Consider the following 26,570-nt stretch of genomic DNA (forward strand, 5'->3'; position numbering starts at 1 on the left):
CCGATAATGGAGCACAATTGGAGACAATAGACTGCACTGAGAAGTCCACCTAGATTGTTCGCTCAAGTTCTGAAGTGGGACATGAATCAACAATCTCTGACTCATAAGACGAGTGCTACCAACTGAACCAAGCTCGTACTTATAAGTGAAATCAGCAGGGAACTCTGCACACTGGTATGGTCATTCATTTTAGTGTCTTTCTTTATTCTAAGTACTGCAGCTGTTTCCCAGTGAGTCCTTTAGAAAGATGCAAAATGATCATGTGGATCATGCCACTGCAATTCAATTATGTTTGTCCAATGCAATGCATATGGACATGACTGTCAATGTTGAACAAACAGCAAATCAAAAATATAGCTAACAGAGGAAAGATCCCCAACATCTGGGATTGGTTTGATCAGGAGGATTCCAGAGGATCCAGCTAATCATAGGATTTTGTGTGGTACCTGGTTATGTTTTAGAAGAGTATGAACACTTTCAATAATAGTAATAATTTGCATTTATATAGCACCCTTACCATAGTAAAGCATTCCAAGGTGCTTCATGGGAGTAGTACCAAACAAAATTTGACACTGAGTCACAAAGCGATATTAGGGCAGGCGACCAAAAGCTTGGTCAAAAGGGTAGGTTGTAAGGAGCGTATTAAAGGAGGACAGAGATGTAGAGGGGTGGAGAGATGTCGAGGGGTGGAGAGGTTTAGGGAGGGACTTCCAGAGTTTCGGGCCAAAGCAGCTGAGAACTCAGCCGCCAATAGTGGAACGATTAAAACAGGAGATAAGAGGAGGCCAGAATTGGAGGAGCGCAGAGATCTCATAGGGCTGGAAGAGGTTACAGAAATAGAGAAGGGCGAGGCCATGGAGGGATTTGAAAACAAGGATCTTTCCCCAAGTAAAGATACATGGATTGAAATCTGTGTCGGAGGTGGTCCTCTTTATCCAGCTGATCACTCATTTCACCAAACAAGCTGCACATTGTAATCCTGTTTATTTTCTTTTCCCTGCCCTCCTCCCCTGTCTCATTTTGCATTACAATTCCACTGGTACTGGCTACCCACTGATAACTAACCCAAGTGACTATTCTTCATGTCCAAGCCCAGACAGTGACTGCTTATCGAGTTATTTTATGGCTGATTTTTACATTCAGTCATTGCTCCTGAGATGATAATGATTGTTGAAAAACATAAATACTGTGACCTTCATGTGGTTCATCATGGCAGTCTGGAGCATTTCTTTTATCGTGTGGCATACAGTCCAGTTAATTTCCCAGGAGCTGTGGTTATGAGGACTTTCCATCCATTTATTAAGATCAGAAACAGTGCAACATTGTTTATTCCTCTGCTAAAAGGTGTCGAGCCAGCTCCTATGTACAGTCACTTCTTAGAGCTTCATTCTCATTTAAGAATGAGTCAGTAAGAATTGGGACCTAGACTTAACAGAGAATGAATTTTAAACAGGAATTAAAAATCTGATTATGTAATTTACTCATAATCTTGAAATAGGAAAATGACATGACACCACCCCAGGGGAACAAAGACTACAAGGGCTGCAGGAATATGAGACACGATGAAACGTACAGTTATTAAACGGAGGAGAAAGTAAGAAATCCATTGAAGGGAGTGACTGTTATTGGAGCTCAGTTGCTTTTTAATAATATTTTAACCACTCTCTTGGCCCCCGGAGCTTGAAACAAGAGCCCTCAGTGGGGCGGGGGAGTGGGGGGGGGGGGGGAGGTGGTCAGAGTGGTGTGAAGGTAGATTTGAGTTTCACTTTTACCAAGACAAAGCTTTTTGAAATAGATTGAAGACTGTGTTGAGCTGATCCCACATTTTACAGGTTATTCTTTAAAAGAATTTAACGTGGGACTGGAAACGTTACTGACTGGACACAAATAGCAGCCGGACTCATTAAACAGGTCAATCTGACAGGTGCAAATGCAAAAATACTGCAGAAGCTGGAAATAAAAATAGAAAATGCTGGAAATACTTGGCAGCAACTGCGGACAGAGAAAGAGAGTGAACGTTTCAGCTTGATGACCTCTCAGTTCTGACACAAAGTTTGTCTCCCTGCCAGCATCCTCCATCTCCACCCATAAAGATGAACGAAAGAAAGGTTTGCATAGATCAGCAATGCTGTGCTCTGGAAGCAGAACCGAGTTGGACAACAGTGCTAGTTGGAGATCGGGTATTAATATTGTTGTCCTGATTCTCCAGACTTGTGCCTGCATCCACTCAGGCTCCTGCTGAATTTGCCTGCAAGTGCCAAAACACGTGTCTAAGGAATCTCTCAAAGTGTACAATGAATTAGTTTGAAGTGTGGTGACCAATAGCTGCTTGCATGAAAACTTATTTGTTTTTCTACATTTCCCGTACTTGGGGAAAAAGAATTTAACACTATTGGCAGTATTTTCGCTGGTGAACATTCTCACTGCCAGTCCTCCATCCAGGATGCAGTATTTCTTAAAAAGAAAAGTTATAATGCATTCTTTTCTTTTATAAGGAATGCTGTGGTTAGTAGATTAGAATCTTTCCTATTGCCTCCCATAACAAATGGCTGTTGTGCTTTCAGCAGCCTAGGTCCTATGCTCTGGAATTCATGCCCTAAACCTCTCTACCTCTCCCTCCTCCTCTAAGTCACTCCATAAAACCTGCCTCTTTGACCAGCTTTTGTTCACCTATCTTAATATCTCCTATGTGTCTCGTGTCAAATTTTGCTTGATAACGCTCCTGTGAAGCGCCTTGGAATGTTTTGCTATGCAAGTTGTTGTTGCCCAAAGAACAGAGGGGATTTCTGTTAAGTGATACACTGAGCGCATCTAGAGCTGGGAAGATACAATTCCGAAGAAGGGTCACTGACCCGAAACATTAACTCTGCTTCTCTTTCCACAGATGCTGCCAGACCTGCTGAGTGGTTCCAGCATTTCTTGTTTTTATTTCAGATTTCCAGCATCCGCAGTATTTTGCTTTTAAGATATAATCCGGGATAGGTTCTCTTACTATAGACACAGCACAGACTTACTGTGTTTCTCTAACTTTTCCTTGTCCATGTGGACACATTTATTTCTGAATATTCGATCATTACATGTTACTGACACCATTTCATGCGATTGAATCGTAAAGGAGTCTCCAACTGCAGATAGAGCAGAAGCATTAACACCCATGTTCAGTCACCTGTACACACGCCATACACAAAGTCTCAGCCCATGTTGCTGCCACAAGGATTTATCTGTCAAATGTCTTTTTGCAAGTCATTCACTCATGTAACCTCCCACAAGTAGAACAGGTTTTTGAGATATTCCCTGAGGACCAGTTTCATTAAATTAAGGTATTTGTCACCACATCAATATGAAATAATTATTGAAAATCAAATGTTTAGTGCAGCTCTAAATCTCAATATTAAGTTAATTCAAAGAATATTTATAACAATTATGTGCAGATCAGGTGGTGTTTAGGGATGAATTACAGGTGGATATATGGTCTTGAGTAGGTTTGGGCCCAGTCAGCTCAAATCAAAAGACAAACTCCTCACATGCCTTTGCAATTCATTTCTTTTCCATTTAGTATCTTCTGTAATAAAAATTCAGTGTCTTGTTTCATAAAAACCATAGTCGATGTTGGATTGGAAAGTGAACACATCAAGTCCTATTGGACCTCAGTCCCCTTGGCCAAAACAACCCACTAATCCAGGATCATTCTGGATAACAACTGGTTTTGTTTCCCCACTACCAACCATCTCTTTAAATCCCTCACCCCTGCATAATCCCCCGTCATCGCCAACAAATGAGAGGAGCTCACCTTATGCAGAGACCACCTCCTGCTCCCCGAACCTATTCTCAGTAAACTATTGGGCACCCAACTTCCTTTCTTAATCCTTATGCAAGCTGCCAATTGTCGGTACTAGCCTTTTCAAAACTGCTTTCATTACCCTCCACTCAAAACCTTGTTGCTATCTCCCAAATCTTTCTGTCAACTCCATGCTTGAATCTCCCCCACCATAGGGTTTCTGCTCCTACCACAGCAGTGACTTGGCCTTAATCAAAGTCACAAATGATGTCCACTGTGAACATGACAATAGCGCCAACTTCATACCCTGGCCACCGATACCATCCTTCTCCTTGCCCACTGTCTCAGGTTGAATTTAGAAAATAGGAGCAGGAGTAGGCCATTCAGCCCTTAACTGTTCATAACCCAGCATCTTACTTAACCTTGAGCTGAGCTTCCAACCCCACATCCTCAGCATTACAAAGACCATCTACTTCCACCTCCATCACATCGCCCATCTTCAGCCCTGCCTCAATCCATTTTCTGCTGAAACACTCATCCATGTCACCGTACTGGCAGCCATTCTTTCAGACATCTGGGGCCCACAGTTTGGAATCGTCTCCTGAAATGGTTTCATATCCTTTTCCTCTTTTAAAACCCATCTCTTTGTCTTAGCTTTTGGTCACCCCTCCAAGTATTTACCTCATTGGTTTGGTGTCCATCTTTGCCTGAGTATGCCTTGGTGAAGAACCATGGGATGTTTTTCTAAGTTACAAGCACAATACAAATGAAGTAGCTGTTGTTGTGAAGGAGTACACAATTCAGAGTGTTAAGCACTTTGTGTGTGCCCCTATTTTTGCACTTCTAAATATATATCTGGAATCAACCTGCATAAGAGTCATACATAGGGCGGTATGCAAGGGAGGCGACGGGCCTCTTTTCGGGAAGGCCCGCCGCATTATGTGCCAATCAGGCACTTAACTGCACAGCAGTGCGCCTTCCCCAGGATTAAGGACCCTGGGGACGGGAAATCCCACCCGTTGAGCTGCCGACCAATCAGAGGCTGGTCGCTCTTTTACTGAGCAGCGCCGCCATGGAGGTATTGGCTGCTGCTGGTAATGCATCCACTCGAGGCCCAGGATCGACGGTGGACCTAGGCCACAGGTGAGTGATGGCGGGGGGGGGATGGTGCGGTTGGCAGCAAGGGGGGTGGGGGGGGGGGGTGGTGTCTCTCAGCACGCACCCCTCCCTCCACAATCGGAGCCAGCAAGCAACCTGCATGGGTTTGCTTGTCATGTTCCCAGCATGGCGACAGGCCTGACTGCTGCTGAGTTAATACCAGCGGGGGAGGGAAGAGGCCCTTAACGGGGCATTAATTGCCCACTTAAGGGCCACAACTGGCAGCAGAGTGGGAAGGCAATCCACAGGCCTTCTCGCCTTGAACTTAACTGGTGTGAAGGCGGGAAGGTGGTGGGGTCCTCACCCGTCTCCATCCCGCCCAATTAAATGTTCTCCCCACCTTCAAACTTGCCATGGGGGAGAGCATAAAATCCAGCCCATAAACATTATCTGCCCATTTCAGTCAGGTTGGCAGCAAGGGCAGTGCAATCGGCTTCAGTGGCTAAAGCTAGAAAAATCTTGCTGTGGGTCCTGCTCTTTTTAATGACTAGGCACATGGATGTCAATTGATGACAGGACTGGTGATAGTTGTGATGCCCCACCATATGCCTGCTAACTCTCACCATCTAACCTCGCCCATGAAGAATGGCTCTTGGGCAAAGGGTGAATGAAGCACATTGAGCTATAGCATAAGGGAGCATCTTTAGGACAGAAGGTGGAGAAGGGGAGGGAAATATGTACTGCATTATCAAGTATTTTCTTTTGAATTTAAATTAAACAATAGAATCTTCCCATTTATAATAGCTTTAAAAGTCCTCTCTGTACTTCATCAACAAAAAATCATTGGCTAAAATACTTAAAGGAAGTGTTGAACAGAATAAAGCTTTCTTTTCATAAAAAAACCCGTCTTCTTTGACTACAATGTCACAATATCAGCAGTCCATTGAAGTTCTGTTGTTAGGGCACGCGAGTCTTTGAGACCAATTCCCAACAGATTTAAGCAGCCAGGAGCTGCAAACACCCAGCATGTACAGCATGACAGAAAACCAGGATAAAATCACACCTTGTTTGCCCTTCCAGTGACCAAGAGGGAGTTTATTCATGCCAGTTTTCGCATTACTGTAATGGTTTCACAGCTCTTGAGGAGTATTAGCGTAACACTAAATGATGCGTGACTTCGGGATGCCTTGGTGCTTTGCTGCTGTAAGAAGTCCTTCTCTGCCTTTGTTTCCTCACCATTAACTGCAGCAAAATTAGTTTTCCCCTCCCCTACCCCCATCTGTCTGATCCATTGACCTGATCATACTTTCATAGTGCCAATTTTATAAGCCTTTAGGACTTGTAGAGCTCCATCATGCAAGGTTATCTTGCCTCACAGCATAAAACAGCTCTTACATTCATATTTAAACCTGATCTTATCAAGAAGTCCAAGTACATACTTGCCATTTAAAGAGAAGCGAGAAGATTAATGTATTTTGCTTATTAACCATCTACATGCAAATATATCGCCTATCCCCATATGCTTAAAAACATAATTAGATGTGCCTACAAGGCAAAAATAGATGTACAGGATGCATTACTTAGCTTCTAAGATATTTTAAAAGGTAATTGCCAGGAATGCAAACAAAGGCTTTTTTAGGATGGAGCTTCAAGCATTTTGTTCAGCCAGTAAAATAGACCAAGTTAAGCAGGTCTGAGGCACTGCTCTTGTAAAATTAGTTCACAGAAAAACAGCAGTATCATAGACCTGGTTTTTATGTTGCCATTTATTGTATCAAGTTTGAAGCATGCAGGAAAATCTGATTTCTGTACAAAACCTTGGAAATGCATTTACATCTCAAATACTTGGAATGATAAGGAAACAAAATGAAACCCACCTTAATATTGAAGGAATCCTGGTAATCGTTAACTCCTTTGCAAAAAAGTCTATGATCGCAATATCCCCTTCACAGAGCTTCAAGTTACCGCCCAGGCAGTGAAAGTGAAAATTGCCACCCTCCCCCATATTATGCGCAGCCTTGGTCGGCTCAGTGGTTGGTAGCTCTCGCGCCTTGGAGTCAAAAGGTTGCAGGTTCAAAACCCAGCTCCAGAGAGTTCAGCACAAAATCTAGGCTGATAGTGCAGTGCAGTGCTGAAGGAGTGCTAAACTGTCAAAGGTGCCGTCTTTCAGAAGCAATGTTAAACCTAAGCTCTGTCTGCCCTCTCAGGAGATGTAAAAGATCCTATGGAACTATTTGAAAAAGAGAGGTAAATTGTAACTGGTGTCCTGGCCAACATTTATCCCTCAACCAACATCACTAAAACTGGCTACCATTTGCTCTTTAGGTGACCTTGCTATGCTCAAATTGGCTGCAGCATTTCCTATGTTACAATGGTGATTACACTTCAAAAGTACTTCATTGGCTATAAAGCACTTTAGGACATCCTGAGATTGTGAAAGGTGTGACTGGAATGCAAGTTTCTGTGTCTTTCAAAGAAAGAAAGGCTTGCATGTATATAGTGGCTATCATTACCTCAGGTCATCCTAAAGCATTTTATAGCCAAGAGATAAAATAATTGAATAGTTTCTTTAAAACTTGACAAAAATATGTTTAAAAATCTCAAATCATGTGATAGAGAGCATGCGGGGTGACGCTTTCCACTATCAAGCTCAGAATTCTAAGATTATAAACACCGGTGCTTTCATTTGTACCTAGGAGGATGCCGCAGGGCAAAACCTTGAAAAATCTTTCTGTGATGCCCTTTTTTTCTTCTATATATGTACGCTTTTTATTATTGTTTTGACTAAGTCTCTTTTAAACAGGTCAATCTTGCCGATTGTACATCAGCACAAAATGGATTAATCCAAGAGTGAACGGGAATGGCCAAAAGCTTTTTTTTTTTGCCTCCTCTCCCTTTGCACAGTGCACTCAAAATGCTCTTATCATAATAGCGATCAATAATTTAAGTCTATATTGGTACAATCTGTACAACACAATTGACAAACACCCGACACCTGGACCTTGGCTGTTTTTTGTGAATACACATGTTTTGTTAAATAGGCAGGAGACTGAAGCAAATGGGGGCTGTCCTAGTCTCTGTTCTCGGCAGCAGTCATGAAGCCTGCAGCTGATAAGCTGGTAATAGTCCTCCTTTGAGAACCTGGGTTTCTGCGTGCTGATTGCTCATTTATCACACCTGGCAGCCCTGCTGAACTATAATTACTCTTGTGTTATCCTACCCGCTTGTCAACTCCAAGGGAAGCGGCAAGCTGAGGCTCCAAAGTGGAGGCAGATCCACCCCGAGACCTGCACGCACACACAGATCTTTTTTATTGTAAATATTCAGCGATGGAGCCCGTTACATCGTGATTTATTTAGATAACGAACTGTAGGACATGTTAAATAAAGGCAACTGCCCCCCCATACACATCGCAATGCTGCCTCAGTCATTTTCTTTCCAAAATAAAAACCCCATGCACTATGCATGTTTCTATAGTTGTTTCAGCCCATCAAAAACAATGGGAACCTGTTCTTTTTTGCACTGTTTCAAAAATGCAAGGTGCTTCAAGGCTGATGCTCTTGATGAATCATCTTACACTTGTGAGTAAGGGGTTTGAATCTTGTGCAATGTGACTGACACTCCGACCTTTTTATCTGTGTGCATAATGGGTTTCATTATACCTGAAACCACCGTCCCCTGCCCCAGGCCCAGCACAGGTTACACAGACGGCCTCCCACATTTTATCGGCTCCTTGACCACAGGGGGAGACAAACATCCTCCAGCATTATTTTACTGTTCTGTCAAAAAAAATTAAAAATACCTGACAAAAGATTTTAAAAAAAGAATAGATGAATATAATGGGGGTAGTGCTTTCTCTGAAGAGTACCCCCATCTCTGGTACCTCCTCACATTCCATTGTGCTACAGATTAGAAGTTTGTAATATAATGAGTATCGGTCTGAGATTACAACACTGGGCTCAACCAGAGGGCTTAAAATCCAAAACCAATCTTTTCCTTTACGATTCGAACACAGAAGGCTGGATATGATTTTTTTTATATAAAGAAAAGTTAATAGGAACAGCCTGAATCCTGATAAATGCATAACTAGTTTGGACGGAAATGTTATGCTTGGATCAGGATTATTCTTGGATCACTGCAGACAAAAATAGCCAATTTGCAAACCTTTGTACCATAGCCCATTTGATCATTCATTCAGTAAATTCGATCTGAATGAAGTTTTGATTTTTCTTTGGCCTCAACAAAACTAACAGGAAATATATTTTTTAAAAACTACAAAAAGTGACTTGGCGTAAATGCGCTGCTTTTTTTTTTATTATAACTGAAAATATTTTATACCAGTATCAGGAATTCTGCAGAATATGAGTGAATGAAAACAAATTCCATACTTGGGAATTCTTTATAATATATGAATTCTGCACAATGCAGATGCGAAGTGAGAACAGCATTTGAGGGTAACAGGTAAACGTATGTTAATGGCATTACAGCCACAGTGCTCTCAATTTAACAGGGAATCCTGTACAGGCACAGGATACACATGGACAGAATTTCTAGGCCACTACAGTTACCGGATCCAGCCTTTTTCTGCCAGTTCCAAAATGGCTGCCTCAAGTTTCCATGTTCTAAAATAAACATCATGGCCCACATTTTGCTGGAAGTATGACAGTGAGGCAATCAGTTCAATGTTATTAAGGACTACATCAGACAGCAACTTTCAGCATCCTCTCATGCGCAATGCGAAAATCAGGAAGCTGGTGTCTGAGTTGCCCTGCTCCTCCACAAGCTTCCCTATACTGGTACCTCACTGATAGGTTCAGCCAAACAAATGAAGAGTGTGAAACTGCAGTACTTATCTACTAGATAGCCACTAAATGCACCAGAAAAGGTTTAGGCTTATCCATTCAAGTGTAAGTGAACTTTTAATGGTGTGATAAGTCTTCAATACTGCCAAACAACATCTCTGGCACTGAAAATTAACAATTACAAGTGTGGAGTCTCCTTCCTTCATATTTTGATTATTATTGGAGATTGAAAAAAAAAGTTTTTTTTTCTTTGTCTCATTTATTTCTCTCTCAATCCCATCTTTCTTTCTCTCTTTATTTTGCTTTCTATACATGATGCATATGGGGTCAACTGGGAAGACATGGGGCCAGATTTTACCTTCGGAGGACGAGAATTCGCCACCGAAGTCAAAGTCGGTGACAAACCCGCTTCCGCCTAGCCCGGGGATCCGGCCCACATTTTACGGATCCCCGGGCTTTAATTGTCCCGAGGCAGGACTTCCACCCATTTGAGGGAGGAGATCCCGCCTCAGTGAGCTGCCAGCCAATCAGCGGACCAGCAGCTCTTAGTCCCAGCAGTGCCACCGGGAGCGGAGGCCACTGCTGGGGCTGCAGCCCAGCCAACGCCATGGATCAAGGAGGGAACGAAAGTAGGGCATACCTCATCAGGGGGATCGGTCCTTCCTTGGTGAGGCTGGAGTGGTCATTTGGGAGGAGGGGAGGGGGTGTCTTGGGTCCCGGGGGTGGGTTGGAAGGCAGGAGCGCCCCTCAATTGGGCACCCAGTGCCTGATTGTCATGCACCCGCCCCCCCCCCCCCACCCCGGGGCACGGAAAGGCCGGCAGCTATCGCTGGACAGCCTTTCACGTCCCCAGCACGCCCGCTTGCCACAAGTAAAATACCCATGGAGGCGGGCCAGGGCCCTTAGGTGACCGTTAAGTGGCCACTTAAGGGCCTTGGGCGGGCGGGCCGGCCATTTCCCACCCCCTGCCCGACGCCATAAACCTGTCCGGAGGCGGAAGCAGGGCTGGTAGGTCTCCCAGAGCCTGCCGCTCAATTTTACGCCGCCCCCACGCCACCATCCGACCCACTGGGGCGGCGTAAAATTCAGTCCATAGTTCTTTGCTAGCCATGGCTTAGTTTGTAGTGCTCTTGCCTCTGAGTCAGAAGGTTTTGTGTTCAAATCCCACTCCAGGGACTGAATTTTACCAGCCCCTCAACGTCGGGGGCCGTGACGGGTGGGCCCGTAAAATACTTGCGGGAGCAGCCCGCCACGACCCCCGATGCAGAGAAGATGTCACTGCATTTTACCAGCGACGTGCAGCATCCCCCCCACCGCTTGGTGGCGGGGCCTTCATTTACTTATTTAAATTAATTAAAAATTGTTGGAAGGTGCTTCTGACGTTTTGTTCATTATTTCTGAGCGCTGCCATCTTTAAAAATTTTGATGAACTTGAAGGGCTTGAAGCCCTTTAAAAATGGCGCTGGAGCCTGCGCGTTGGCACCAGATCCCATTGTTGGGTACAGAGCGCCGCCCCCTCTATGTCATTGGGGGCGGCCGCTCTGCCCCCTCCGTTTAAATGAGTCCCCGCGCAAAATATCTTTCAACCAACATGACAAAAGCAGATTATCCGGTTACTATCACATTTCAGTTTGAGAGCTTACTGTGTACCAATTGGTTGCTGCATTTGCAACATTACAACAGTGACTATACTTCAAAAGTGGTCCATTGGCTGTAAAGTGCTTTGGGACATCTGGTGGTCGTGAAAGGCGCTATATAAATGCAAGACTTTTTATAATGTTTGGAACAGTACCTTGGGTTACCTTCTGTTTTGACACTCATTTACCTTTGACCTACCTAAGCAACTCAATGCACAATAATGGCAAACAGAATGAACTTGCATAGATGCATGGCATTCTGTTCAAAACCAATCTACATCAACTCTAATCTCAGGTGAGAACTCCACTCCATCTACTAAAGCAGAATGACCTTTCCATTTCCTCCACTCCACCTTTACAACTACTTATGTATAATTTCCACAGCTGTGCATTGATCCTGAATTTGCAGTTGCCTGTTGTTATAATGGTCTGCATTGTGAGAATGTGTACATTATGTCTATCATTGCTTTATAGTTTAAACCTCTACTTTCTGATCGTGTTTAATAATTTCCCTCCTCCAGCCTGGAGTTACTTTCTCTCCGCACACTAGTTCACTGCCCATACAAGCTGAGACGGTCGTCAGGCAGACACCATAACTGGCCACAAGTTAAGTGTGAAAGAGCAGGCTGAGGTCATTTGGCTAGTAATTGGTCAAGAGGAACATTAGCCTCTGCTTGCTATCTTTTTCATGATGGCTAAGATTGGAACTTGCTGCATAGAGACCAGCAGCTTCAAACACAGGTGTCGCCATTTTGTGACACCACGTGTTGAGGCTCCAAATGCTGCAACACTAATTTCTGATCCTGCTTCAAAGCCAACTGTGAAAACAATTAGTGTACTGGTAGGCTAGTATAATTGCCCTTAAAATGTGTACACCAGGCTGCAATTGAATATTACTGCAGGAATGTAATTGTTCAGTGAGAAGGTGTTATGTAAACACTGAGAAGGTCAAATTTAGTTTGGATAAATGTGATCTGAACTGAATTTGATCTCCCGTGTAAATGGGATATCTGAGCAAAATTGTGTAATCAATTCTAAATTTGGGGCTCTTTCATGCAGACGAGTCAATTCTACAGGGAACTGGTTTGAAACATTTAGAATGCATGTGCTTAAGAGCCTTAGCCAGGAAAAGACAGAGAGATAGGACTTTCATCACATTCCTCATGATTTAAACTGAGGTCCCAGAGGTACATGGATAATATTTTAATCCACTGCATCATTCAAATTCCTTCCACCCACTACCCAAACCCCTGTACTATGCACATTATTTCTCCTTCTGATCACCCCATAGCAGAACTGTTTGTGAAAGTTAATTGACTTTGAGGACTGTCAGCTCACACTCAATGGACCCAATGGTCAGTGCTGATGGTTGATTAGATGGAAGATGAAAATAAGGGGAATTAAAATAAAAATAGGAATGTTTTCAGTTTATTCAAAGATGAAACTCATGGCTTGGGTTGTCTGATATCCCATTTATATTATGGAACCATTCCTGTATGTTGAACCATTCTCCATTGTCTGAGGAAGGGGAACCATCCCATACAATCGCAGGAGGTGGAATACCTGCACTTATACCTCCTCTCTCCTCACTATCCCAGGCCCCAAAGACTCCTTTCAGGTGAAGCAGTGATTTACTTGGTACTTCTTTCAATTTAGTATACTGTATTCGCTGCTCGCAAAGTGGTCTCCTCTACATTGGGGAGACCAAATGCAGTTTGGCTGACCACTTTGCGGAACACCTCCGTTCAGTCTGAAAGCGTGACCCCGAGCATCCGGTTGCTTGCCATTTCAACACCCCCCACCCCCTGCTCTCATGCCCACACACCTGTCCTGGGCTTGCTGAAGTGTTCCAGTGAACATCAATGCAAGTTCTCATTTATCGATTAGGCACGCTACAGCCTGCCAAACTGAACACTGAGTTCAATAATTTCAGAGCATGACGGGCCCCCCTTTTTATTTTCAGTTCTTTTTTCTTTTTGCTTTTTATTTTATTTTAGTTTGTTTCATCATTCATTTTTCTTACCATGTGTCTGGCCACTGTTTTTTTCATGTTTGTGCTTTGGATCAGGGCTGTTCATTTTTCTGTCCATTAACACCCTCTCTGCACTAACACTTTGTCTTTCAGCACATCATTAACATACTGTTTGCCTTTGTTCCATGACCTTCTGGTCAGTTATTCTCTGTGATCCTGTCCTATCAACACTTTCACTTTTGTTATCTCTTGCCCCACCCCAGCTTTATTTGCTTAAAACCTATTACATTTCTAACCGATGCCAGTTCTGATGAAGGGTCACTGAGTTGAAACGTTAACTCTGCTTCTTTCTCCACAGATGCTGCCAGACCCGCTGAGTATTTCCAGCATTTCTTGTTTTTATTTCTTTTCTTAAAGAAATGTGTTTAGATTCTTAGATTAAGAAACCCCAGCATTTTCTGATATTAAAAGACAAGTCTAGGGAATTGCTCTCGATCTTGCACTATAACGTTACAGTTCCCGTTGGGGAGAGGAGAAGATAAGAAGAAAGTCACGAGCTGAAGCAAAGACTGCAACAGCCAGTAACCACACAGGAAACAGAGGCCTCAAGCAGCCAGCCAGCCAGCCTGTAGTCTATTAGCCAGTCACACAACCTATATCCAACCTGTCAGCCAACCACATAACCCATACCCAGACAGTGAGCCAATCCGTACCCAGACAGCGAGCCAATCCTTACCCAGACAGCGAGCCAATCCATATCCAGACAGCTACCCACCCATCAGCAACCAGCCAACCGACATACAGCCAATGAAGCAGCACCACAGATCATCAACCTGCTTCCCAGTAGCAATCCGCCACCAGCAAGAAAGGAGCAGTGTGACCGTCATCCACAACAGTCAGCAGAGGAGCAGTACTCGGAATAGAAATGGCAGAATGGAGAGAACATGCAAGAGCATGGGAGACCTGAGAATTAGGAATGAGAAAGACATGAAATACACAGTCAGGTTTGGCAGCAAACCCCTCAGTTAAGATGAAAGTCTCACAGAGCCCACAACATTGCAGTCAATGTAAAATACAGCTGTACCTCTTGCATTTCCCTTGCAGTCCTATTCTTTCATCTCTTCTGTTTTCATCAATTCCCCTGCTTCTGATTCTGAGGCAGGGACCAAGTTGTGTTGCATTGGAGACCCTGTCTATACTTTGTGTTTATCATTTGAATTCTGCAAACTGTATGTACAGGATAATGGCCATGTGATCCAGTATAGTGAGTTCCTTAAAGATTAATATTTAAATATAAAGAACTTCAGGATCACGGCAGAAATCTTCATTCAAAGAACAATGAATATTCTAATAAACTATTTGAATGAATTGCCTTGTGGGCGTTTGGAAATGAAGCCCAACACTGCTTGTGTTTTGATTACAGTATTGCAGATGAATTTGTCACTTGCCATATTGTGTTAATGCATTACCAGCCACTTGAATGACAGTCCCTGAGTTCATATTGGGATTTTGTTGGTTAGCAGTGAAACCACCCTGTGATAAGCAACATGCTTGAGCCTTATGTTGGCAATGCATTTATAATAATTCTCAGCAGGAAGTGAATTTGCACTTCTTTTAAGAAAGATATACGTGTAACGACGTAGGTAATTGCAGTGGAATCCATTCTAATCTTAAAAGGGATACTGTCGTCAAATAGTACTTTATTTGGGGTGGGGGGGGGGGGTGAAGATAAACTCCAGGAAAAATCCAATCAATTTGAAGCTGCTAAAATACTACAAAAATGATTTATTGTTGAAAGAGGGAGTACTAATTACATCCATGACAGTATTGGTAGGAGTGACCACCGCACAGTTCTTGGAGAGACGAAATCCCACCTTCACATTGAGGATACCCTCCATCGTGTTGTGTGGCACTATCACCGTGCTAAATGGAATATATTTCAAACAGATCTAGCAATGCAAAATTGGGCATCCATGAGGCGCTGTGGGCCATCAGCAGCAGCAGAATTGTGCTCAACCACCATCTGTAACCTCATGGCTCGGCATATTCCCCCACTCTACCATTACCATCAAGCCAGGATACCAACCCTGGTTCAATGAAGAGTGCAAGAGGGCATCCCAGGAGCAGCACCAGGCATACCTCAGAATGAAGTATCAACCTGGTGAAGCGACAACACAGGACTATCTGTGTGCCAAACTGCGTAAGCAGCATGCGATAGACAGGGCTAAGCGATCCCATAACCAACGGATCAGATCTAAAGTCTGCAGTCCTGTCACATCCATCCATGAATGTGGTGGACAATTAAACAACTAACTGGAAGAGGTGGCTCCACAAATATCCCCATCCTCAATGTTGGGGGAGCCCAGCACATTAGTGCGAAATATAAGGCTGAAGCATTTGCAACAATCTTCAGCCAGAAGTGCCACGTTGATGATCCATCTCGGCCTCCTCCTGAGGTCCCCAGTATCTCAGATGCCAGACTTCAGCCAATTCAATTCACTCCACGTGATATCAAGATACAATTGAAGGCACTGGATATAAAAAGGCTACGGGCCCTGACAATATTCCGGCAATGGTACTGAAGACCTGTGCTCCAGAACTTGCCGCGCCCCTTGCCAAGCTGTTCCAGTACAGCTACAACACTGGCATCTACCCTGCAATGTAGAAAATTGCCCAGGTATGTCCTGTACACAAAAAGTCCAACTCGGCCAATTACCGCCCCATCAGCCTACTCGCAATCATCAGTAAAGTGATGGAAGGTGTCATCAACAGTGCTATCAAGCAGCACTTTCTTAGCAAAAACCTGCTCAGTGATGCTCAGTTTGGGTTCCCCCAGGGCCATTCAGCTCCTGATCTCATTACAGCCTTGGTTCAAACATGGACAAAAGAGCTGAACTCAAGAGGTGAGGTGAGAGTGACTGCCCTTGACATCAAGGCAGCATTTGACAGAGTATGGCACCAAGGAGCCCAAGCAAAACTGAAGTCAATAGGAATCAGGGGGAAAACTCTGGTTGGAGTCATATCTAGCGCATTGGAGGATGGTTGTGGTTGTTAGAGGTCAATAATCTCAGCTCCAGGGCATCACTGCAGGAGTTCCTCAGGGTAGTGTCCTAGGCCCAACCATCTTCAGCTGGTTCATCAATGCCTTCCTTCAATCATAAGGTCAGAAGTGGGGATGTTCGCTGATGATTGCACAATGTTCAGCACCATTCGCAACTCCTCAGATACTGAAGCAGTCAGTGTAGAAATGCAGCAAGACCTGGACAATTTCCAGGCTTGGGCTGATAAGCAGCAAGTAACATTCGCGCCACACAAGTGCCAGGCAGTGACCATCTCCAACAAGAGAAAATCTAACCATCTCCCCTTAACATTCAATGGCATTACCATCGCTGAATCCCCCACTATCAACATCCTAGGGGCTACCATTGACCAGAAACTGAACTGGAGTAGCCATATAAATACCGGGCTATAAGAGCAAGTCAGAGGCTAGGAATCCTGCAGCGAGTAACTCACCTCCTGACTCCCCAAAGCCTGTCCACCATCTACAAGGCACAAGTCAGGAGTGTGATGGAATACTCTCCACTTGCCTGGATGGGTGCAGCTCCAACAACACTCAAGAAGCTCGACGCCATCCAGGACAAAGCAGCCTGCTTGATTGGCACCCCATCCACAAATATATACTCCCTCCACCACCGACACACAGTGGCAGCAGTGTGTACTATCGACAAGATGCACTGCAGCAATGCACCAACGCTCCTTAGACAGCACCTTCCAAACCCGCAACCTCTACCAACTAGAAGGACAAGGGCAGCAAATGCATGGGAACACCACCACCTGCAAGTTCCCCTCCAAGTCACACACCATCCTGACTTGGAACTATATCGCTGTTCCTTCACTGTCGCTGGGTCAAAATCCTGGAACTCCCTTCCCAATAGCACTGTGGGTGTACCTACCTCCCATGGACTGCAGCTGTTCAAGAAGGCGGCTCACCACCACCTTCTCAAGGGCAATTAGGGATAGGCAATAAATGCTGGCCTGGCCAGCGATGCCCACATCCCAATAAAATCATGGGGGAACTGGTTTGGAGGAATTGTGGAACAACAGTATGAGGGAACTGGCTTAACATCAGTTAGTTGCAATTCCAGTCATTGACCAAGGTTCTTTGAAAATCTTGCCGTTTTGACTGCATTATATGAAAACAGCTCCTCGAAGCCAGGCTGCTGAGACCTGACCATGTCACGCAGTTGTGATTAGTGGGCCTGAATAAAATAAACAGAAGAATGTTGAATTGAATTACAATTCTTTGCAACTTTTGTTTAATAGGGCTACTAAATCCTGAAACACAGTGGGCAGGATTTCTGCCCCCATATGAGGGCGACTCTGATGGCAGACGGCCGTGGAAATTTGTGGCACTGGCCGGCATGCTGGTTTGTCAGCACCATCCTGCCTTCGGGCAATTTTCTTGGAGGCGGGATGGGTCAGAAGGTAGTTTACTGGCCTATTAAGACCAATTGTCAGGGGCCAACTGGAATTTTCCAGTCAGCCTGCAGCCCAGCAGCTCCCCCCCCAAACCCCCACTCCGGGTGGGAGCGGGGCCAGCTGCCTGGTGGCAGCCTCCCAGTGGCAGACCAGGCATTGGGGTGAGCACTCCAGGCAGGCCAACTGCTGAGGCCATTTTTTTAATTTAATACTTTTAAAATGTACATAGAGGGGACCTCTCTGTCTCTTACCTGAACTGCAGGCTGCTGCTGAGTTGGAGGGCCTCCAATTGGCCCTCCAGCTTTGAGAGCCTGGGTAAGCCTGCCCTCTGGTCACTGATTGGCCAATTTGGGGAAATTCACTGCAAGGTGACCGTTATCCACACAGAGCAGGGCCACGAGTCCCATTTGACGTTGATGTCCGGGTGCCGACCCAAAGGGCAAAATTCTGCCCAGCATCTCTTAGCCTGTTTAATAATTAATTCTGTAATGCATTAGAATTTTAGAAATAGGTAAAAATGCAATCGACAAGGAAATCAATGAGTACTCTGCGTGAAAAGCCATGACTTGTAATACAGGACATCACCATTATGAAAAGGGCAGGTGAGGAGGTTAAGAAAAGTCAGGAATTTACTTGAACATATCTGGCAATAGATTGGCAATATTCAATGTACTGAACATTAGAAAGTATGAATTGGGGAATTGTATATACTTGGATCAGTTCAACACTCTCTAAATGGGGAATTCTATAGACTGTAATGAGAATGAATAAAAAGTGATTAGTTACGCTGAAAATCATTGGTTGGATTGGAATTATTCCAGGATCAGGGTACATACTGATCTGTCCATAGCAATCCCTTCCACCTACTGCCTCTCCTTTATTACAGCTCTGTTAAATTTTAACGTTTTCTCCTCCAGAAAAATTCACCTGGGGGTTGGGGGGGAAGGGGTGCAAATCCCCAAACATGAATGTGACAACATCAGCTTCTGCAAAGTTGCTTAATTATTCATTAAGAGATCCTTGCTCTGTGGTTTGGTAATAAGCGCAATGTCACTCGCAGGTTCACGTCTCCTTTCTGATGGGGATTGGAGACACTATTCCGAACTGGCATCGCGCTGCAGCAATCAGAAATTTAGGCATAAATTTACTGCCATTAACAACACTGACAGCTGCCGAAACTCAGAGGAAACAGCAGCTGGAACTCGCCGTCACAAAAACTTAACCCTGTCAGGCCTTTCACTGCAGTTCAAGTAAGGATTCTTCTGATGAATGCAGTACTTTCCCAGAAAAAAAGCACAATGGACCCCTGATAAAAATCTGAGATTTTAGAGTGGAACAACATACTAAAATAATAATTTTGGAGAAGAAAAAAAACTATGCTTTACCAACATCCTAACTATTATCTACAAGTCTGTGTGCAGTGTACAACTGAAGATAAATAGGTTGACTGAAAGATGAGATTGCAGATCCCAGCCTGTAAAGGCAGGAATGCCAACCCCACCATCTCATAAATCATGAGGCAAACTCTTAAAAATCAAGAGATTTCGTATAAAAATCATGAATTTCTATTTTTATCAAAAATGGACCAATATAGGTTGAGAGTTACTTTATAAACCTCATTAGTCGCATATTTAATCTGTAACAGATCAGAGCTCTTTACAAAAACTATATTAGTGCATCTGAAAACTATTCAAAATATGACAGTGCCAGGTACGTTAATGTAAACCTATGAATAATAACTGACAGCTAGATCCCTCTGGTCCATCCAATGCATCCCACACAATTGCGATACCCAATATATATTCGTTTCCTATCCATAAAATGTAAAGATTTCAATTATCGGTTTTAATCATTATTTGAAGTTTCTTCAATAATAACATCAACTTGTATTTATAGAATGTCTTTAATGTAAGAAAACGTCCCAAGGCACTTTACAGGAGCTTTATAAAACAAAGTATGACACAGAGCCACAAAAGGAGACATTAGGTCAGGTAACTAGAAGCTTGGTCAAAGAGATAGGTTTTAAAGAGTGTCTTAAAGGAGGAAAACGAGGTGGAGAGGTGCAGGGAGGGTATTCCAGAGGTTGGGGCCGAGGCAACTGAAGGCACAGCCACCAATGGTGGGGCAATTAAAATCAGGGATGCACAAAAGGAGCACAGAAATCTCGGAGAATTGTGGGGCTGGAGGAGATTACAGAGACATGGAGGGGCAAGGCCATTTTTTAAAAATTCATTCATGGGATGTAGGTGTCACTGGCCAGGCCAGTATTTATTGCCCATCCCTAATTGCCTTTGAGAAGGTGGTGGTGAGTTGCCTTCTTGAACAGCTGCAGTCCATTTGGGGTAGGTATACCCACAGTGCTGTTAGGAAGGGAGTTCCAGGATTTTGACCCAGCGACAGTGAAGGAACAGCGATATAGTTCCAAGTCAGGATGTGTGTGGCTTGAAGGGGAACTTGCAGGTGGTGGTGTTCCCATGCATCTGCTGTCCTTGTCTTTCTAGTTGGTAGAGGTCCCGGGTTTTGAAGGTGCTGTCTAATATGCGTTGGTGCATTGCTGCAGTGCATCTTGTAGATGGTACACACTGCTGACACTGTGCGACAGTGGTAGAGGGAGTGAATGTTTGTAGATGGGGTGCCAATCAAGCGGGCTACTTTGTCCTGGATGGTGTCGAGCTTCTTGAGTGTTGTTGGAGCTGCACCCATCCAGGCAAGTGGAGAGTATTCCATCACACTCCTCACTTGTGCCTTTGTAGATGGTGGACAGGCTTTGGGGAGTCAGGAGGTGAGTTACTCATGGAGGGATTTGAAAACAAGGATGAGAATCTCGAAATAATTTAATAATATAACAAATGGACATGGTCATATAGAATAACAGGTGCTTAGTGAGCAGTATAGTTGCATTGCTCTTTTAGGATCAATAGACCAGAATTTGCAATTCTACAGTCGTCTTTATGCAGGGACATAACTCAAAGTGCTTTACATGGAAGAGGGTAAAACAATGGATATTCAGCAGGAGGGGACAGTTTAAAAATAAAGATCAGGTTGGGAAATGAAAGAGACAATGGAAGAAAAGTGTTTCAGGGATTTTCTTTAAAGAAGAAAGGGTGGAGAGAACTGAGTAGAGAGGGTAGCAACATAGTGGCTAAATGAGGGGCTATCAATAGTGAAAAAATAGAAAACAGGAAGGGGCTTGGTGTTAGAGCTGTAGAGGGGGCATGCAGGGATTTGTGAATTAGGCCAAAATTTAAGTCAACTCCCTAGGGCTTCCGTAATGCCCGAGCCAAGAGGCAGCGAGAGAGAAGGGTGGTGGTAGCACTCCGGTCCCCTGTCGTCAGCAAACTCTGGCCCACTGAGCTTAGCCTTAGCCCCCAGGCTCATTGGCTCCAGCCTTTCCCCCACGGGGTACTTACCTCCTTGAAGAAAAAATATTGGCAGCTTCAGGGCCTTGCAGAGCTGCTCTCTGTAACCAAGCCACCGATCAGCAGACAGAAAATTGGCAACCCAGCCTTGACCCGGTTCTCCGAGCAAATGTCAGATGCAGAAAAATCGTGAGGTTTCACAGCCCTCTCGTGAGATCGCGCATGAGGCCAGATGTAGCTGAGAAATCGTGTGGGAGTTGGTATGTCTATAAAGGACCGGATCCATTTTCAATCACAATTTTAAAGGTTCTCCAGCTCTTTCACAAGCTTTCAAAAGTCACTGACTTGGCTTAAACAACAACAACTTGAATTTAAATAGCACCTTTAATGTAGTAAACGTCCCAAGGAGCTTCACAGGAGCATTATCAAAATTTGACATTGAGCTACATAAGGAGAAATTAGTACTATTGACCAAAAGTTTGGTCAAAGAGGTAGATTTTAAGGTCTGTATTAAAGGAGGAGAGAGGTGGAGAGGTTAGGGAGGAAATTCCAGAGCTGAGGGCCTAGGAAGCATAAGGGAGGGCTACCAATGGTCGAGTGATTAAATTCGGGGGTCGCCAGAAATGGAGGAGAATAAAGATCTTGATGGATTATCAGGTTGGAGGAGAGTACCACACTGGCCTGTAGTGATTGGAACATTCCAATCATATTAAGGGAGGGAATCATAAAACATATCTTCAATCCGATTTGAAAGCACATTCAAAAATCAGGGTACTCTGTTTTCAAACACATTGACTGAATTGATAATCCTGGGCAAGAATGATTGTTAAGTGGGCCACACAAAACACAATTATAGTATCTTACATTCTGCTCAGGAAAGATGAAATATTCAGCTTGACAATCATTCGCTGTGCATCTAACAATACGATACAAACAAGTAGTGCAGTGCTTGTAATGTTGATCAGATACCAAGGAATGTCAGAAAGCAGCACTGGCACAGACTGGGATAGGAGCAGGTCAACAGTTTAATCACCCTCCCGGGGTGATTAATAGGGAGGAAAAGAAACAAAAACAAAACCAGGAGGAAGGTCACCAGTAAAAATTCACAAAGTCTTTTGCAGCTTTGCTAAAATGTGTTCTTATTGTTCCTAAAATGCATTCCTTTCTCAGCAATAATTAAAATTTTTGAAGACAAACTGCAGGAAAGCCCATATTTTGGTGAGTTTGCGAACATGCTATAAATCATTTGGAATGATTCCTGTAGTTGCCACCATGCAACTATATAAAACTTATGGAAGCTGAAGGAATTGGTTTCCTGAATTCAATTCTCACACGTGCAATACACTGGTCGGCATTTCAGCTGAGCACTAAATGTTGAGCTCTAAATTCTGAACCCTGGCCAAAATGTAAGTAACTTAAATTGAACAGCTAAAAGATATTGTCAGCATCTTCAGAAATCAGAAAAAAATCTCATGATTATTTTTACTTCAGGAATCTCTATATAACCAATCTTCTATAAATACAAGTTGTTGTTTGTGCAGTACACAAGAGTTCCTCAGTATTTTTTTTTAGAAACGAACTTCCACCTTTTCCTCCTTGCAACTTGCCTCCTCACTGGAATGCACTGAATTATGCTGCAGGTTCTGGCTGTTCTCTGCTACCTTGGTCAAGGGGCCATTCTCTGTATGTGAGCCTGGATGGGGATTATGGCAGGCTATTCAACAGTAGGAGACTTAAAACCAGGTCCAACGCCATTCTCATCCAATTTCTACACCCATGTATGTTCACACGTGATTCTTGGATAGTGATTGGGAAAAGGAACCTTGGCTGACTTCCCCCACCCTAGCTCAGGTGTGCCGAGGAAAATTGTGTGAATCCTACTTTTGTTCCACTTGAGATCAGGAAACTGTTGACAGACTAAGAAAATTATCTGGGAAACTTTCGGTCTTTACAGTTCTTCCTGCACAAAAGAAACACCTGGCTTCATGATTATGAATAGAATGTATAGGTCAGAAAGCTCCCCCAGATCTACATCCACCCTCTTACTCCTAATCCAGGTGAATTGAATCACCTATTCTAATTTATATTTCTCTTCAAACTCCTTGCAACTCTACTTAAGTTTTTATGGAACAGGGGAATTGAGGAAAAAGGGAGGCAAAAAATTAGCTTGACTTTTGCCTATTTTTAGAGTGAAAGAATCAACCACTACAATTCCAATGTGCATTTTGATTTTCACTCCTGTGACCTGCAGCCATTGGGTAAATATTCTGTTCTGTCCCCAGAATTTCTGACATAAAATACTACAGACTCTGTTAATCATCACAAGTGAAACTAACCTGTACTGAAAATATTTCAGTCTTCATGTGAAATTTTCAAAGGTTGACACTTTAATTTATTGGTCCCAACAGTGCTTTGTGACCCTGCACTGTTTAGCAAACCACTTGCCCACCAAGGAATAAACGCAGAAACTATGTTTTCACTTTAATAGGCCCTTGTTAAGAAAAAACAGAGCTGTGTAAATTTTAAGTGTCCACTGTAAACTAGTTCTTAATGTTGAGTAAAGCTGTTAATACCTAAGTAATAATTTGCTGTAGAAACATAGAAAATAGGAGCAGGAGGGGGCCATTCAGCCCTTCGAGACTGCTCCGCCATTCATTATGATCATGGCTGATCGTCCAACTCAGTAACCTGTTCCTGCTTTCGCCCCATACCCTTTGATCCCTTTAGACCCAAGAGCTATATCTAACTCCTTCTTGAAAACATACAATGTTTTGGCCTCAACTGCTTTCTGAGGTAGCGAATTCCACAGGCTCACCACTCTCTGGGTGAAGAAATTTCTCCTCATCTCAGTCCTGAAAGGTTTACCCCGTATCCTGAGATGATGGCCCCTGGTTCTGGACTCCCCCTCCATCGGGAACATCCTTCCTGCATCTACCCTGTCAAGTTCTGTTGGAATTTTATAGGTTTCTATGAGATCCCCCCTCACTCTTCTGAACTCCAGCGAATATAATCCAGAATATAATGGGCGGCACAGTGGTTAGCACCGCAGCCTCACAGCTCCAGCGACCCGATTTCGGTTCTGGGTACTGCCTGTGCAGAGTTTGCAAGTTCTCCCTGTGACAGCGTGGATTTCCGCCGGGTGCTCCAGTTTCCTCCCACAGCCAAAGACTTGCAGGTTGATAGGTAAATTGGCCATTGTAAATTGCCCCTAGTGTAGGGAGGTGGTAGGAGAATTGAGGGAAGGTGGGGATGTGGTAGGGGATATGGGATTAATGTAGGATTAGTATAAATGGATGGTTGATGGTCGGCACAGACTCGGTGGGCCGAAGGGCCTGTTTCAGTGCTGTATCACTCTATGACAAAAAAAACGACTCAATCGCTCCTCATACGTCAGTCCTGTCATCCCAGGAATCAGTCTGGTAAACATTCGCTGCACTCCCTCTATAGCAAGAACATCCTTCTTCAGATATCGAGACCAAAACTGCACACAATATTCCAGGTGTGGTCTCACCAAGGCCCTGTATAATTGCAGCAAGACATCCCTGCTTCTGTACTCGAATCCTCTCGCTATGAAGGCCAACACACCATTTGCCTTTTTTACCACCTGTTGCACCTGCATGCTTACCTTCAGCGACTGGTGTACGAGAACACCCAGGTCTCGTTGCCTATTCCCCTCTCTCAGTTCATAGCCGTTCAGATAATAATCTGCCTTCCTGTTTTTGCTACCAAAGTAGATAACCTCACATTTATCCACATTATACTGCATCTGCCATGCATTAGCCCACTCACTCAACTTGTCGAAATCACCCTGAAGTCTCTCTGCATCCTCCTCACAACTCACCCTCCCACCCAGTTTTGTGTCATTTGCAAATTTGGAGATATTACATTTAGTTTCCTCATCTAAATCATTAATATATATTGTGAATAGCTGGGGTCCTAGCACCGATCCCTGCGGTAACTCACTAGTTACTGCCTGCCATTTGGAAAAAGACCCATTTATCCCTACTCTTTGTTTCCTGTCCGCCAACCAATTTTCTATCCATCGCAATACACTACCCCGAGTCCCATGCGCTTTAATTTTACATGCTAATCTCCTATGTGGGACTTTGTCGAAAGCCTTCTGAAAGTCCAAATAAACCACATCCACTGGCTCCCTCTCATCAACTCTACTAGTTACATCCTCGAAGAATTCTAGTAGATTTGTCATGCATGACAAATCGTAAATCCAGGCTGACTCTGCCCGATTCTACCACTGTTCTCTAAGTGCTCTGCTATAAAATCTTTGATAATGGACTCTAGAATTTTCCCCACTACCAACGTCAGGCTGACTGGTCTATAATTACCTGCTTTCTCTCTACCTCCCCTTTTAAATAGTGGGGTTACATTAGCTACCCTCCAATCTGTAGGAACTGTTCCAGAGTCTATAGAATCTTGGAAGATGACCACTAATGCATCCACTATTTCTCGGGCCACTTCCTTAAGTACTCTGGGATGCATAGCGTCAGGCCCTGGGGATTTATCGGCCTTCAATCCCATCAATTTCCCCAACACCATTTCTCTACTAATATTGATTTCCTTCAGTCCCTCTCTCTCACTAAGCCCTGTGTTCTCCGACATTTCTGGTATGATATTTGTGTCCTCCTTTGTGAAGACAGAACCAAAGTATGCATTTAGTTGGTCAGCCATTTCTTTGTTCCCCATAATAAATTCCCCTGTTTCTGACTTTAAGGGACCTACATTTGTCTTCACCAATCTTTTTCTCTTCACATACCTATAGAAACGTTTACAGTCAGTTTTTATGTTCCCCACAAGCTTGCTCTCGTACTCTATTTTCCCCTTCTTAATCAATCCCTTGGTCCTCCTTTGCTGAATTCTAAACTGCTCCCAATCCTCAGGTCTGTTGTTTTTCCTGGCAAATTTATATGCCTCTTCCTTGGATCTAATGCTATCTCTAATTTCCCTTGTGAGCCATGGTTTGGCTACCTTTCCCGTTTTAGTTTTGCGCCAGACAGGGATAAACAATTGTTGCAGTCCATCCATGCGCTCTTTAAATGTTTGCCATTGCCTATCCACCGTCATCCCTTTAAGTAACGTTTCCCAATCCGTCATGGCCAACTTGCGCCTCATACCTTGGTAGTTTCCTTTACTAAGATTCAGGACCCTAGTCTCAGAATCAACTACGTCACTCTCCAACTTGATGAAGAATTCTATCATATTATGGTCGCTTGTCCCCAAGGGGCCTCGCACCACTAGATTGTCAATTATTCCTCTCTCATTACACAATATCCAGTCTAGGATGGCTTGTTCTCTAGTTGGTTCCTCAACGTATTGGTCCAGAAAACCATCCTGTATACACTCCATGAATTCCTCCTCGACGGTATTGTGACTAATTTGATTTGCCCAATCTATATGCAGATTAAAATCACCCATAATTACAGATGTTCC

At 43.8% G+C, this 26,570-nt stretch overlaps 1 protein-coding gene across 2 annotated transcripts in view; it reads right to left on the reverse strand.

Annotated features, from left to right (window-relative positions):
* Positions 1-26,570, reverse strand: part of wwox (WW domain containing oxidoreductase) — a 1,122,031-nt gene that overhangs the window by 195,249 nt on the left and 900,212 nt on the right. The window lies entirely within an intron of this gene.

This window comes from Heterodontus francisci, chromosome 17 (assembly GCF_036365525.1).
Source record: "Heterodontus francisci isolate sHetFra1 chromosome 17, sHetFra1.hap1, whole genome shotgun sequence".
Taxonomy (NCBI): Eukaryota; Metazoa; Chordata; class Chondrichthyes; order Heterodontiformes; family Heterodontidae; genus Heterodontus; species Heterodontus francisci.